General features: G+C 45.9%; 1 pseudogene; it reads right to left on the bottom strand.

Annotated features, from left to right (window-relative positions):
- Window positions 1-1831: 1831 nt before the first annotated feature.
- Window positions 1832-16531, bottom strand: part of LOC148513904 (alpha-2,8-sialyltransferase 8E-like) — a 147214-nt pseudogene continuing 132514 nt past the window's right edge.

Raw genomic sequence — 16531 nt, forward strand, 5'->3', positions numbered from 1 at the left:
TCAGCTGTCATAGCCACACCATGGCCTGCAAGGCCACATCATAGCTTGCATTTCATCTTGGCTGTCATAGCCACACCACGGCCTGCAAGGCCGCATTGTTTAGGTTCCACTTGCACCCCGGCCCTCAAGGCCGCACCTTGTACTTTGTTGCTTCAGCCACTGGTCCAGCCACTTCATTGTTCATTGTCTGTCAAGTCTTAACTATTGTTTTGTCTGTCTAGTTCTTGACTGTATCTTGCTTCTCCAGTCCTTGTCTGATATCCTGCAGTATCACAGTCCTGGTCATTCCTGCTGTGCAGCCTGCTTAGTTTGTCCTCTCGCTTCTTGCCTGACTACCCAGCTGCACCATTGTCCCTAGACATCCCTGAGACCCATCATCTGCTGCTGCTAGAGTATCCTGTCACTCACATCTGTTCCTGCCCTTATTACCTGCAGCTTCACTCCAGCTAGTACCAGTAGAGGAAGGACTGCCACTCATCAGCCGTGTTTCTAGTCAGCAGTCGTGTGGTCTCTCATCGGTTGTGTAAGCCTCTACTGCTGGAGGCGTAAATCCAGGCTGCCACTTAAGTATCGGTGTGTAAATAAATCACTAAGGGATCAGCGGGTGACTGTTACTGGTGGAAGATCCTCTCCCTGGCTCTAAAGGTCTTACACAACCGTGCGAGAACTGTAACAGTGCTGCTGTGAGTCTGCAATTTATACCTCCTTCTAAAGTCTTTTAAACATGTAACAAAGAATCCTCCCTCTCGTGACTTCCAGTCCAGCGTGAGCCACATGGACCACATGTGTTTCCGGAAGTGTGTCCTGTGCAACTTCTAGTAATCACGAATTGCCCGGCCAGAGTGTGTGTCACCAGAAATATGTCCTCAGCAACTACCGGTGATCGCGGGGATGGGATGTTATTCTCTATAATTGTGGCCAAGGATTTGGATTCCATTTTGTCGCGCATATTTTCTCAACTTTAAAAATGAGAATAAACTCTGTTGATAGACTTCATCGTCCATTCCTTGAAGTTATTAATTCTACCTCAGAAAAAATACAAAATACCAATATTTAGAACAAATACCAATATTTACAATATGCCTACCTTGAATAACTTTTTGATGAAGAAGAAAAGAGGAACCACAATCATTCAATTCCCAAATTCATGGAAGAAGAACCTACAGACCACCCAATCACAACACCTGGCAAATGCCAAGATGTCCATGGAGACATACAACAAGAAAACTTAAGAAACGAGACACTTTTGTTTCAAATAGATATAACCCATTAGAGAAAGGATTTACATTAATTGTCAACAAACAGTCAATTAATGTCTTCACTTATATTATTTTTTATTTCTATGCAGTTATATTACATTGATAACCTTTTGTTCAAAAAATTGTTTTAGTAATACAATTGTGTGCCTATATAGTAACCTCAGGTCAGATATTATTTTTCTCAACATGGAAATTTAGTAGTGACAATATGGAAAATGTAACTAAGTAGAATTGAATACATCCATGCAGTAGGAAAAAGGTCAGTATGGTATACTATAATGTACTGGTCTTCATCTATTGATGATATCCCACCTGGACACGGTGCACTGTGCATTAGGACATATGTGGCAGGGGCTTCAGCTGTCTCTAGAAGAGTGGCGAGTTGACACTTTATTATTTACCATAGGTACAGAGGGATGTTGGGGAAATAGAACAATGTGATTTACCATCATATCTGCACATTAAAGTGTTTGGGATTTAGTAGTCCTTTAAATTAAAATATATAATAAATTTTTCTTCCTGTGACCCAGAATGTTGTCATCTAACTTCATGACACATAATTACAAAAGGCTTTAACATGGCCCCAGGATGAGTTGCAGAGATCCTTTACTGTGCATCTGTAAGTACTGGTAAACTCATCAGACATAGAGTGGAAGCCGGGCAAAGGAAGAGCATTATCATAGTAGTGGTGAGGGATGACGGTTCCATTAAGATCTTGAGAAAATGGCCAGAATCCATAGAGCGTCACTCTCTCGCATACTTCAATGGCAGCGCTCACCATCATGAGCCCAGATGACATCCGTTTGAACTTGAGCTTCTTTTTTTTCCAGTGTAGACTCAGGTTGGCAAGATATTGTGGATTGAAGAACACAACTCTGCTGCTCATATCAAAGTCTTCTAGAGTGTAGAGTGTCCTAATGGAGACAGCAGTGTTTTGTGTATATGAGAAAGCTGGCAGGAGAACAAGTGCAGAGCCATAAGTTCTCATCTTGTTTATAAATGGCTTCCTCTTCTCTCGTAGACTGCCAAACCTAAAGAAGATAATGAATATTATTTTACTGTACATAATAATATTGAGGGGTACATTTACTAAAGTGCAGGTTTATAGTATTGGAGCTGTTGCCCATAGCAACCAATCAGATTCTACTTATCATTTATCTAGCACCTTCTAGAATATAATAGATAGAACCTTATTGGTTGCTATGGGCAACACCTTCACTTCTATGAACACACACTTTAGTAAATATATCCCTAAGATTCCAAAAGACATACAGCATGCTGCTCAGGTATCAAAAATTGACTATTAGGTCCTGCTCAGGATTTAATAAATGTGAGATCCCAAGACATCACTGTATGCACTGTACTGCATTAGCTGATGGGTAAACAAAGGTTTATGACCCCTGAGTCCTTCAAAACCAGCCAGGCCAGAAAAGAGGATTAGATAACCATCAATGTCCATTTTTGTAATTTGAGAAATGTTTATATAACTATGTCTTATCTTCTATACAGACAGTTATGGGACCATTTGACCATCTTAGTAAAATGTGAAAAGCTGTCCTGTGTCATTTTAACAGAAGAATGTGTAAGTCACAGAATTATCAACATCTGCCACTGGGAGAGTTAACCAGAAAGTTGGGGGCTAGGAGGGCCCCTCTGCAGAATAAGAGTACAACTCTCGCTCCCCAGCTTGTACATTTCCAGGAAGCAGCCCTCTGGGGTTGAGGTGCACCTGAAACTAACTCCGTGATCTCCTGCACTCAGAGATTTATGTCTTACTTGTAAGTTCTTATTCTCTGATTCCTCCATTTTATGTATTTTCTGAAATTAATTCCATATATAATCTGTATCATTTTTATTAATAATTTTTGTGACTAAGCCTTGAAAATATTTTTGGATTAAACACATTTAATGTAGCATAATCTCCATGATTCTTATTGAGCTCGCGAGCATGTGAGGCCCATGCTACATACCTGTGTGTAACTGAAGGTCATTTATTAATAATTGTTCGAAAAATGGAAAGACTCCATGGTGGCAGTAGAAATGGCTTATTTTGGTAAGTGACTGAGGTGCGGCAGCATCACGACCAGCTGATCCAGTGGTTATAGTGAGCCACAGATTTTGTGTGGGACTGGGAGGATCTGCCCACACAGAGAAGAAAAAGGAAGCGTGACTACACCTACAGTAAGTGTTGCCTTCTATACAGAGCCCAGGGGGGGGTGGTTAGACCAATGAGGCTGCCAGAGGAGACACACTAAAGGGCATATTCAATTGGGTGCGGGAATAGCAAAAACCCACACCTGCAGGGTTTTTCCTGCAGGTGCGGGTTTTTTGCTATTTAATTAGGTAGGTTTTTTTTTTTTGCGCGTCGGGAGGTTTTTACCCTCTCACCTCCAGAGAAAACGTAATTTTTCCTAAAATCGTTAATTTTAGGAAAAATCAGTGGGAGTTGCTCTGGGCCCCCGGCGGCACCCCCCTTAGGACTAATTAAGCAATTGGAAGTTTCCAATTAGCTTAATTAATCCTTATTTACTTACCTTCAGCAGTGCTGTCTTATTCATCCAGCGTCAGGAGCCGGGTCCTCTGCTGCAGAGTGAGTATGTCAGTGTGTTTGGTGTTTGTAAGTGAGTATGAGTGAGTGTGTGTCTATGAGTGTGTGTGTGTGAGAGCCCCACTGCCAGTGTGCCCCTCCAGTGTCCATGAGGCCCCCAGAAGGGGAGCTGGGAGAACTAAATCTCCCAGCCCCTCCCACCAGCCCCTGGAGCCTCCCAGGAGCCCCAGGGATTCCCAGCAGTCCCCTCTCCAGTAAGAAGAGAGAGGGGAAGCCACCGGGAGCTGAGGAGACCCCCAGCTAGGTAGGTGAAGAATTTTTGATTTTTTTATGTGGCACTGGGTTTTCAGAACTGAAAACCCAGCGATCACTATTTTTTTAATTGGATACCATGGGTATTGGGAGCACATATACCCGCAGTATTCCTAAATTGGGCGTGAGGGGCGCAAGGTTTTTGCCTCACTAAACCTTGTGCCCAATTGTATATGCCCCTAAGTGGGACTTTGGTAGCTATAGAGCCAGTGGCGTAACTTCATCCCAGGTGCCCGGAGGCAAGATAAATGTTGGTGCCCCCCCCAAACTAAAATGTACCACCCCCCAGCACCTATGCCAGCCCCAGCTGCCGCCGCCCCCCTTATGCAGTTCCTTTTATATAATGCCCCCAGTAGTGGTCCGCCTATGTAGTGCTCCCCAGTAATGGTCCCCCTATGCAGTACATCCAGTAGTGAGCCCACGGTAGTTGCCCCCAGTAGTGAGACCCCTTGTAGTTGCCCCCAGTAGTGAGCCCCCGGTAGTTGCCCCCAGTAGTAAGGCCCCTTGTAGTTGCCCCCAGTAGTGAGCCCCCTGTAGTTGCCCCCAGTAGTGAGGCCCCTTGTAGTTGCCCCCAGTAGTGAGGCCCCTTGTAGTTGCCCCCAGTAGTGAGGCCCCTGTAGTTGCCCCAGTAGTGAGCACCCTGTAGTTGCCCCCAGTAGTGAGGCCCCTGTAGTTACCCCCAGTAGTGAGGCCCCTGTAGTTGCCCCCAGTAGTGAGGCCCCTGTAGTTGCCCCAGTAGTGAGGCCCCTGTAGTTGCCCAGGTAGTGAGTCCCTTGTAGTTGCCCCCAGTAGTGAGCCCCTGTAGTTGCCCCCAGTAGTAGGCCCCTGTAGTTGCCCCCTGTAGTAGGCCCCTGTAGTTACCCCCAGTAGTAGGCCCCTGTAGTTGCCCCAAGTAGTAAGCCCCTGTAGTTTTCCCCAGTAGTAGGCCCCTGTAGTTGCCCCCAGTAGTAGGCCCCTGTAGTTGACCCCAGTAGTAGGCCCCTGTAGTTGCCCCCAGTAGTAGGCCCCTGTAGTTGCCCCCAGTAGTAGGCCCCTGCAGTTGCCCCCAGTAGCAGGCCCCTGCAGTTGCCCCCAGTAGCAGGCCCCTGTAGTTGCCCCCAGTAGCAGGCCCCTGTAGTTGCCCCCAGTAGTAGGCCCCTGTAGTTGCCCCCAGTAGTAGGCCCCTGTAATTGACCCCAGTAGTAGGCCCCTGTAGTTGCCCCCAGTAGTGATGGCCCCCACCGCGCGCACACACACACAAAAAAAACAAACAAACACTTACCTTTATCCCCGCTCCAGTGCTGCTGCCGTCCATCCCTGGTGTCTGCTACTCGGCACTATGGGAGTGACATCCTCCGGCTACCGCCAGGAGGATAGGAGCCGGGCGCCCGCTGGTAACACACTCAGCGGGCGCCCGGCAAATGGAGGGTGCAGGGGTGCGACCGCACCCCTTAGACCCTCCGTAGTTACGCCAATGGAGGTGGAGCACCGATCAGCGGCACTCCTTCTCCATGCAGCTCCCAGGGACAATGGAGCCAGGTGCCCCCTTCAGGGCTGACGCCCGGCGGCAAATGACTCCATTGTCTCCGGGAGTTCCGCCACTGTATAGAGCCCAGTGTGGCTAGAGGCCAGTGTCCGGACCTGCAAGGCAGGGAGGACCACAAATCTCAGAGACTGTTATTGTGAAGCTATAGCAGCCAAACTACAGGCCAGGAGGCCAGTGTACATACCACTTGAGAACAGACAGACTTTGTGGCAGCCAAGCCAGGCCAGTAGGCCATGTCTATACCTGTGAGAATCAGGACTATAAGAGACTGGTTATGTTTGCATACTAGCTACCTATTAGGGGTCAAGCAGTGAGTTAGTGCCGTGAATGGGGTCTAGGTTTTTTTTATTCTTCCTGAATGCTAACAGTAAAGCTCCATTTTGTTTATTTAACCTGTAAAGCTTTGTGTGGACCCTTAAACTTTCTATCGTCAGATGATAGATGTTACCCATAAACTTAAACTAAACTTAACCAAAATAAAGACATGAGACCAAGTTATGCCGTTGAAATTAATTGGTCAGCTTTATTTAGTTACATGGTAGGTATGGTGGCAGGAGAAAGAACGGCAAATAGCCAGCGCCCACTTGTCTTAGGCCGGAAGTATATCACAACTTGTGAGGGCCAACTATCCCAGACAAGGGTAGGGTGATCTTAAAACTTGCAAGGGCCAACTATCCCTTTCAGAGCAAGTGATGCGGCCATGCCAATGCACTATACATCCTGCTCGGTCGAGAGGTGCCGCTGACCCCAATAGGATGAAATCAGCCTATCAGTGCATTGAAGGGGTGTGCACCGCTATTACTGCTGCAAGATGGATGCTTCAATATTGCCGGTCTTTCCCTCCTAATGAAATAAAGCCGACACAAGACACAATAGAGGAGGGAGGGAGGGAGATCAAATTCAAAGAGGCAGATTTTCAACAGTAGATTCCCTACACCCTCTCATATAACCACACCCCCTAACCTCTCATCCTATCACATCTGCCTACCTGCTGTCAAACAAACATCTTTAACTTTATTAACCCCCTCTATCCCTGACTTGAAGTTTATGTGCCATCGGTTCTAGCCCAAACCTCCGTTATATTATTGTGCACCTAGATACTGCACCATTGACCCCCTCTCTACCGAGCTAAATTATCCCAGATTGTCACACTTCTGTAATACTGGCCTAACCCATCTTCCAGCATGCTAGGCACTGTACTCCTGACATGTCCTATGTGTCATAGTTGGTGATCCCAGGTATTACTAAAGGTGACTATGTTATCTGATCAGGGGTGAAAGAGTGCATCGATGGGCTCCATACACAGATTTTGCTCCAGCATGTCAGCTTTTGGGCAGAGGGTTTTTTTTTAACCAGTATTGCCAAATGCTTTATCAAATGCAGAACACTTATGAAATGACAGTCATGTCTAATGGTGCATACACACGGTCAGATTTTTCTTCAGATCTGAACGATAACGATTTAAAAAATCGTTCAATCGTTCATATCTGAAGGAAAATCTGACATATCTGACATGTCTGAATGATGAGCGTTCCCGATGGTCAGATAACGATATCTGACATCTGATGTGTTTGCAGTCAGATTTGGACGATTCCATTCATTTTAATGCAGTCAAAAATCGTTCATAGTTCAAATCATTCAAATCTTTCAAATCGTTGGTCAAATCATTCATCAAATCGTTCAGATCGTTCAATCGTTCATTTGACACATCTGACCGTGTGTATGCACCATAAGATTGCATTTAGGGCCTGATTCAGACCCACTCGCGAGCGGCTGTCCGCTCGCAAGTGGGTCGATGTTATGCACTGAGCATGCGCACGATGGAGGGAGCTCCGTCGTGCGCATGCGCCAGACGCGACGAGCGAAGGACTTTCCTTCGCTCGTTGTGTCCGATCAAAGGGGGCGTGCTGTCAATGTTGATTGACAGCACACCCCCTTTGGTGGGCGTGCCGGGGGCGTGCCTCCCTGACGGGGTCGTTCCCACGGGAACGCCTCCCGTCAGAAGCCGGCCCACTGACATCACTAGTGATGTCAGTGGGAGTGATTTTGGCTCTGATAGAGCCAAAATCACTCCGAAGCTTGCGGTTGAAAACCTCAACCGCAGGCTCCGGCTCGCAATTTCGATGGTCGCGATGGTCTCGACCCACAGCTATACGAGTGTCCAGGAGGACGCTCCATGAAAATGGAGCCCGGCCCTCATTCAGAGCGTGCGCTCTGCTCAGAGCGTACGGCTCTGAATGAGGGCCCTACTGCATAGATCTTAATGTAAGTAATTGTTATGTCTTGCAAAGGGAAATCGGTGATAAATATTTAGGTCTGGTTGAGGCAATCTGTGGCTCTCCAGCTGTTGAACTATAATTCCCAGAATGCTCAACCAAACAGATGATACAGACCCTGAGGTGACGCAATTCAACAATATCTTCACCTATCTGAAAATATTTCTCATGCATAAAACAGAACATTAACTGATGATTAAATACAAGTTTGTACAGTACATTGGGGGGAATTCAATTGAATGCGCTATTGAATAGTGACGGGGGGGACTCATAGAAACATCGAATTTGACGGCAGATAAGAACCACTTGGCCAATCTAGTCTGCCCCATTTTTAAACCTATTGTTACCTCAACCCTTATTGATCCTTACTTCTTCTGAAGTATATCCTTATGTCTATCCCATGCATGTATAAATTGCTCTACTGTCTTTGCCTCTACCACCTCTGATGGGAGCTATCCCACTTGTCCACTACCCTTTCTGTGAAGTAAGTTTTCCTGAAATTTCCCCTGAACCTACCACCCTCCAGTTTTAGAACATGTCCTCTTGTTCTATACTTCTCTTTCTTTGAAGAATGTCTCCTTCCTTTACCTTGTTAAAACTACGGGTGTGCAGGTTCAGATTTGTGAAATCCGAACCCCCCCAAGTCCCCCCGATCTGAGGCTGATCCGAGTCAGGCTCGACTTTTCCCGCCTGACTCGGATCTGAAATCGAGGCAAAATTTCATCATCCCGCCTTCCGGGTCTCGCGGGTTTAGGATCCTATATAAGGTACCCGCGTTGGCGCCATTTTCTCACTCGGCTGTGGACAGTGAAGAGGGAGGGTGGGAGTTAGGGCTGGCTGGGCTGTGTAGTGTAGTGTAGTGCAGTGTAGTGTTGTGCTGTGCTGCGCTGGGCTGCTGTTGTCCATAGGGGCTGTGTCCACTCCTTCAAAGTCCATAGGGGCAGGCTGGACTGTGTTGTGCAGACAGTTCTCCATAGGGGCTGTGTCCACTCCAAAGTCCTGTGCAGTGTCCCAGTCCTAAAGGGGTGCTGTAGTGTTGTCCTGGGGGTGCTCTGTCCATCAGGGGAGCTCCCCCCAAGTGCAAAAAAAATATATATTTTTTCTGTGTTTGTGAATTGTGTGCACTGTGGATGCACGTGCATCAACAAAGGAGCAGCGCCAAGCGTGCGCCTGTGTCCCATAAGTAAAGGGCTGGCTGGCTTGTCCGTTAAAGGGTGCTGTAACCCCCAAAGTACACTCCAAACAAAATAAAAAAATATTTTCTGTGTTTGTGAATTGTGTGCGCAGTAGCCGCACGTGCATCAACAAAGTAGGGCCAAGTGTGCGCCTGTGACATAAGTAAAGGGCCGGCTGGCTTGACCGTTAAGCGGTGCTGTATCCCCCACAGTACACTCCAAACAAAATAAAAAAAAAATTTCTGTGTTTGTGAATTGTGTGCACTGTGGCTGCACGTGCATCAACAAAGGAGCAGCGCCAAGCGTGCGCCTGTGTCCCATAAGTAAAGGGCCGGCTGGCTTGTCCGTTAAAGGGTGCTGTAACCCCCAAAGTACACTTCAAACAAAATAAAAAAATATTTTCTGTGTTTGTGAATTGTGTGCGCAGTAGCCGCACGTGCATCAACAAAGTAGGGCCAAGCGTGCGCCTGTGACATAAGTAAAGGGCCGGCTGGCTTGACCGTTAAGCGGTGCTGTATCCCCCACAGTACACTCCAAACAAAATAAAAAAAAATTTCTGTGTTTGTGAATTGTGTGCGCAGTAGCCGCATGTGCATCAACAAAGTAGTGCCAAGCGTGTGCCTGTGTCATAAGTAAAAGGGCCGGCTATCTTGACCGTTAAAGGGTGCTGTAACCCCCAAAGTACACTCCAAACAAAATAAAAAAATATTTTCTGTGTTTGTGAATTGTGTGCACTGTGGCTGCACGTGCATCAACAAAGGAGCAGCGCCAAGCGTGCGCCTGTGTCCCATAAGTAAAGGGCCGGCTGGCTCATTTCTTAAAGGGTGGTGTAACCCACAAAGTGCACTAGTCTCCAACAAAAATAAAAAAATATTTTCTGTGTTTGTGTGTGCCTTAGCCGAACGTATATATCGATATAACATAAATGGAGGACCAAACTTACTCCTATAAAAATAAAATAGAGAAAGATCAAGTTGTTCATCATCCCTGAGAGGAAGTAGGAACACCACTATTTTTGCTAAACAATGGACCCTCCAACAGTCCTTAGCAAGGAGGATGAAGTACGACAGCAGTCATCCTGAAGCAAAATGTATAACTGAGGCCTTGACTGCTATGTTGGTGTTAGACGTGCGTCCGGTATCCGCCATTAGTGCAGTGGGATTTAGACAATTGATGGAGGTAGTGTGTCCCCGGTTCCAAATCCCGTCTAGATTCCACTTCACTAGGCAGGCGATACCGAGACTGTACAGAAACATCAGAAAAAGTGTCCTCAGTGTCCTGAAAAATGCAGTTGTACCCAATGTCCACTTAACCACGGACATGTGGACAAGTGGAACAGGGCAGACTAAGGACTATTTGACTGTGACAGCCCACTGAGTAAATGTATCACCTTACGCAGCAACAACACCAGTGTCACCAGTAGCAGCATCTCAGAAACGCCAGCTCATTCCAAGGCAGGCTATGCTGTGTATCACCGGTTTCAGTAAGAGGCACACCACCAACAACCTCTTAGAGAAACTGAGGGAAATCATCGCCCAGTGGCTTACCCCACTTACACTCTCCTGGGGATTTGTGATATCTGACAATGCCACCAATATTGTGCAGGCATTACATCTGGGCAAATTCCAGCACATCCCATGTTTTGCTCACACAATAAACTTGGTGGTACAGAATTTTCTGTAAAGTGACAGGGCGTGCAGGAGACGCTTTGGGTGGCCCGAAAAATTTCTGCCTACTTTTGCCATTCAGCGACTGCGTGTGCCTGTGTCATAAGTAAAGGGCCGGCTGGCTTGTCCGTTAAAGGGTGCTGTAACCCCTAAAGTGCACTCCAAACAAAATAAAAAATTCTTCTTTGTTTTCTGTCTTTGTGAAATGTGTGGGCTGTAGCCGCACCTGCATCCTCAAAGCAGCAGCAACAAGCGTGCGTCTGTCTGTTAAAGGGTGGTGTAACCCTCAAAGTGCGCTCCACAAACAATAAAAAAATTATTCTTTTTTTTTCTGCCTTTGTGAATTGTGTGGGCTGTAGCCGCACCTGCATCCTTAAAGCAGCAGCGACAAGCGTGCATCTGTCTGTTAAAGGATTACATCAGTGACAGCATCCAAGTAGGCATGTCAGACAGTCCGTACCTGTACTGGCAGTAAAAAAAGGCAATTTGAAGGCCCCTGTACAAACTGGCTCTATTTTACCTGAGTTGCCCCCCTCCAGTGTGTACTCCGAAAGAGTGTTTAGTGCAGCCGGGAACCTTGTCAGCGAAAGGCATAGGAGGTTGCTTCCACAAAATGTGGAGAAGATGATGTTCATAAAAATGAATTATCAACTCTTCCAGGGAGACCAGCCTCCAGAACGTACAGAGGGACCTGTGGTGGTGGATTCCAGCGGGGATGAGTTAATACTCTGTGAGGATGAGGATGTACACAACACTGAAGAGGGTGAGGAATTGGTGGATGAGGAGGATGAGGACGACATCTTGCCTCCGTAGAGCCAGTTTGTGCAGGGACAGATTTATTGCCATCTTGTTTTGTGGGGGCCCAAACGAACCAATCATTTCAGCCACAGTCGTGTGGCAGACCCTGGCGCTGAAATGATTGGTTTGTTAAAGTGTGCATGTCCTATTTATACAACATAAGGGTGGGTGGGAGGGCCCAAGGACAATTCCATTCTTGCACCTCTTTTTTTTCTTTGCATTATGTACTGTTTGGGGCCTAGTTTTTCAAACTGCCATCCTGTCTGCCACCGCAGTGTCACTCCTAGATGGGCCACGTGTTTGTGATGGCCACGTGTTTGTGCATAGTCATCCAGCTACCTCGGTGCAACCTTTTGGACATAAAAACAATATTGTGAGGTGTGAGGTGTTCAGAATAGACTGGAAATGAGTGGGAATTAAGGTTATTGAGGTTAATAATAGCATAGGAGCAGAAAAACCCACAAATTCTGTGATTTTAGCTGTTTTTATGCTTTTTAAAAAAAAAAATACAGATCCAAAACACAAAACCCAGAACCCAAAACACCGAAGGGTGGTTTTGGCAAAACCAATCCTGATCCAAAACAGGAAGAAAGATCCAGATCCAAAACCAAAACACAAAACATGAAAAGTGGCCGGTGCACACCCCTAGTTAAAACCCTTTATATATTTGAATGTTTCTATCATGTCCCCCCTTTCCCTTCTCTGCTCCAAACTATACATATTACGATATTTTAGTCTTTCCTGGTACGTTTTGTGGTGTAGACCTTGCACCATTTTAGTTGCCCTTCTTTGTACAGTCTCTAATGTATTAATATCCTTCTGGAGATATGGCCTCCAGAACTGAACACAGTATTCGAGATGAGGACGTACCAATGACCTATATAGTGGTATTATCACTTCTTTCTTTCTGATACTGATTCCTTTCCCTATGCAGCCAAGTATCTGACTTGCCTTCCTCATTGCTTTGTTACAATGTTTGTTTGCCATTAAGTCACCTGAATAGTGACTCCTAGATCCCTTTCCTCTTCAGTAGTTACCAGTATAGTGCCATTAATACTATATTTAGTCTTTGGATTTTTGAGACCCAAGTGCATGATTTTGCATTTTTTGGCATTAAAATGTAGTTGCCACGTTCTTGACCATTAGTCTACCCAGATCATCAATCATTTGTTTTACCCCTCCTGGTGTGTCTACCATGTTGCATACCTTTGTCTCATCTGCAAAAAGTCATAGTTTCCCTTCAATACCATTTGCAAGGTCACAAAAAAAGATATTAAAAAGCACTGGTCCAAGTGCAGATCCCTGAGGTTCTCCACTGGTAACATTTCCCTCTTGAGACTGCACTCTGTTTACTACAATTCTCTGTTTCCTATCCTGCAGCCATGATCTTATCCATTCAACTATCTTTGAATCCAATCCCATGCTTCTAGTTTATTTAACAGTCTGCGATGTGGAACAGTGTCTAAAGCCTTACTAAAGTCTAGATAAGCTATATCTATGCCCCTCCTTTATTTATTTCTTTAGTCACCCAGTCAAAAAAGGCAATAAGATTTGTTTGACATGATCTCCCCCCAGTAAATCCATGCTGTTTGGGGTCCTGCAAATTGTTGGATTTGAGATAATCTATGACTCTTTCTTTTAAGAGTGTTTCCATCAATTTCCCTACTACTGATGTCCTCTGGAATTACTCCAGTAGCTGTTTGGGCACGCTAAGGATTTCTTCTCGCACCCCCCTGGCTATGCGAGGAGAAATCCAACCAAAGTGCCGGGCGCACAGCAGTTTTTCTGCATAGCGCTGTGCTAACAACCGCGCGCCCGGCACTTTGGTCAGAGAATGCCGGTTAATGCGCCTTAACACCCTTGTTAAGGCACGATAGGCGCGTTAATGGCAATTCTCCGACCACACTGCGCAGTTTATTGAATAGCTTCGGGAGTCCCTCCCGTCACTATTCAATAGTGCGTTCAATTGAATTCCCCCCAATGTATTTATAAGAAGTCACTTAGCACACTTACTTTTTTAGTACGATACTTGGGTTTGCAGAAACAAGATCTGTCTTTGTGCCAACGTCATCTGTGAAATTCAATGGAGGTAAATTCATCCTGAAAAAAATAAATGGGGGGATACTAGGTGGTGAGTAATTTGTGCTGCTCTGGACTATGAATGTGGAGTAATCAGTGACCATTAGTGCACAGAAGAGCATGAAAGTGCATTCCTAATATTTACTAGACCTGTACTGTTGGTGCACTTTGATACACCTTGTGTGATGACAGGGCTATGTACTAACAGGTGTTTTATGGATCTCTCTCTCCTTACCTGAACACAAAGTCAGCCAGGTCAATCTCCGCACCACAGAAGCTGTTTTTTAAAATGCCCCCATTTCCAACCACAGAACAGCTTCTAATAGACTTCTGGAATGGGGAATTCTGGAATGTAAGAAAGGGATATATTGGTAAAGAGTCAGAAGGAAGAGTCAGTAGACAGAAATGGTAAAAATAGGGTTCCCTTGATAGAAAAAATCAGAGACAATCAAATGTATAGAAAGCAGGAAGCAGAGAGCAATAAAAAGGGAAAGAGATATAAAAAGAGGGGACAGAAACATGGATGGAAGAGAAAAAAACTGAAGAGTAAAAAGTTGAGAATGGAGTGAGAGAGATACATCAAGTAAGAGATAGAGAAAATATAAAAAGAAAAAAAACTAAAGCGAGATGAGAAGGAGGATATTCATATATAAGTTTGGGTTGTTAGTGCTTTGGCCGGGGGACCCAATGAAAGGTCCCCTGCCTGTGGAAGTACACCCAGACCAGTGGAGCCCGGTGCTATCAGTAAAATTACAGGGGACCCCCACACCATTTTTCCCTGTAATTTTGCTACCAGAATTGGTACCAAGAGCCCAGTGCTGGTTCATGAAATACGGGAGACTCCTAAGTTTTTTTGTCCTACGTGTTTTGCAGAACAGCGCCAGCTAAAATAGCATAGTGCTGGTTATCAATGGGGGGGACCCCGCGCCATTTTTTTTTGTTTAACACTTTATATGCTTCACAATATGCAAAACATGCAGCCTGCATGGATATCACTGATGTGTGCAGCCTGCATGTATCTCACAGATGTGTGCAGCCTGCATGTATCTCACTGATGTGTGCATCCTGCATGTATATCACTGATGTGTGCAGCCTGCATGTATATCACTGATGTGTGCAACCTGCATGTATGTCACTGATGTGTGCAGGCTGTGTGTATATCACTGATGTGTGCAGCCTGCATGTATCTCACTGATGTGTGCAGCCTACATGTATCTCACTGATGTGTGTGTGCAGCCTGCATGTATATCACTGATGTGTGTGTGCAGCCTGCATGTATATCACTGATGTGTGCAGCCTGCATGTATATCACTGATGTGTGTGCAGCCTGCATGTATATCACTGATGTGTGTGCAGCCTGCATCTATATAACTGATGTGTGCATCCTGCATGTATATCACTGATGTGTGCATCCTGCATGTATATCACTGATGTGTGCATCCTGCATGTATATCACTGATGTGAGCATCCTGCATGTATATCACTGATGTGTGCAGCCTGCATGTATATCACTGATGTGTGTGCAGCCTGCATGTATCTCACTGATGTGTGTGCAGCCTGCATGTATCTCACTGATGTGTGCAGCCTGCATGTATCTCACTGATGTGTGCAGCCTGCATGTATCTCACTGATGTGTGTGCAGCCTGCATGTATATCACTGATGTGTGCATCCTGCATGTATATCACTGATGTGTGCATCCTGCATGTATATCACTGATGTGTGCAGCCTGCATGTATATCACTGATGTGTGTGCAGCCTGCATGTATCTCACTGATGTGTGCAGCCTGCATGTATCTCACTGATGTGTGCAGCCTACATGTATCTCACTGATGTGTGTGTGCAGCCTGCATGTATATCACTGATGAGTGCAGCCTGCATGTATATCACTGATGTGTGTGCAGCCTGCATGTATATCACTGATGTGTGTGCAGCCTGCATGTATATCACTGATGTGTGCATCCTGCATGTATATCACTGATGTGTGCATCCTGCAAGTATATCACTGATGTGTGCATCCTGCATGTATATCACTGATGTGTGCATCCTGCATGTATATCACTGATGTGTGCAGCCTGCATGTATATCACTGATGTGTGTGCAGCCTGCATGTATCTCACTGATGTGTGTGCAGCCTGCATGTATCTCACTGATGTGTGCAGCCTGCATGTATCTCACTGATGTGTGCAGCCTGCATGTATCTCACTGATGTGTGCAGCCTGCATGTATATCACTGATGTGTGCATCCTGCATGTATATCACTGATGTGTGCAGCCTGCATGTATATCACTGATGTGTGTGCAGCCTGCATGTATATCACTGATGTGTGCATCCTGCATGTATATCACTGATGTGTGCATCCTGCATGTATCTCACTGATGTGTGCAGCCTGCATGTATCTCATTGATGTGTGTGCAGCCTGCGTGTATATCATTGATGTGTGTGCAGCCTGCGAGTATCTCACTGATGTGTGCAGCCTGCGTGTATATCACTGATGTGTGCAGCCTGCGTGTAAATCACTGATGTGTGTGCAGCCGGCGTGTATCTCACTGATGTGTGTGCAGCCTGCGTGTATCTCACTGATGTGTGTGCAGCCTGCGTGTATCTCACTGATGTGTGTGCAGCCTGCGTGTATCTCACTGATGTGTGCAGCCTGCGTGTATATCACTGATGTGTGCAGCCTGCGTGTATATCACTGATGTGTGCATCCTGCGTGTATATCACTGATGTGTGCAGCCTGCGTGTATATCACTGATGTGTGCAGCCTGAGTGTATCTAACTGATATGTGCAGCCTGCATGTATATCACTGATGTGTGCAGCCTGCGTGTATATCACTGATGTGTGCAGCCTGCATGGATATCACTGATGTGTGCAGGCTGCATGTATCTCACTG

This window comes from Taudactylus pleione, unplaced genomic scaffold (genome assembly GCF_031769625.1).
Source record: "Taudactylus pleione unplaced genomic scaffold, aTauple2 ptg000268l, whole genome shotgun sequence".
NCBI lineage: Eukaryota > Metazoa > Chordata > Amphibia > Anura > Myobatrachidae > Taudactylus > Taudactylus pleione.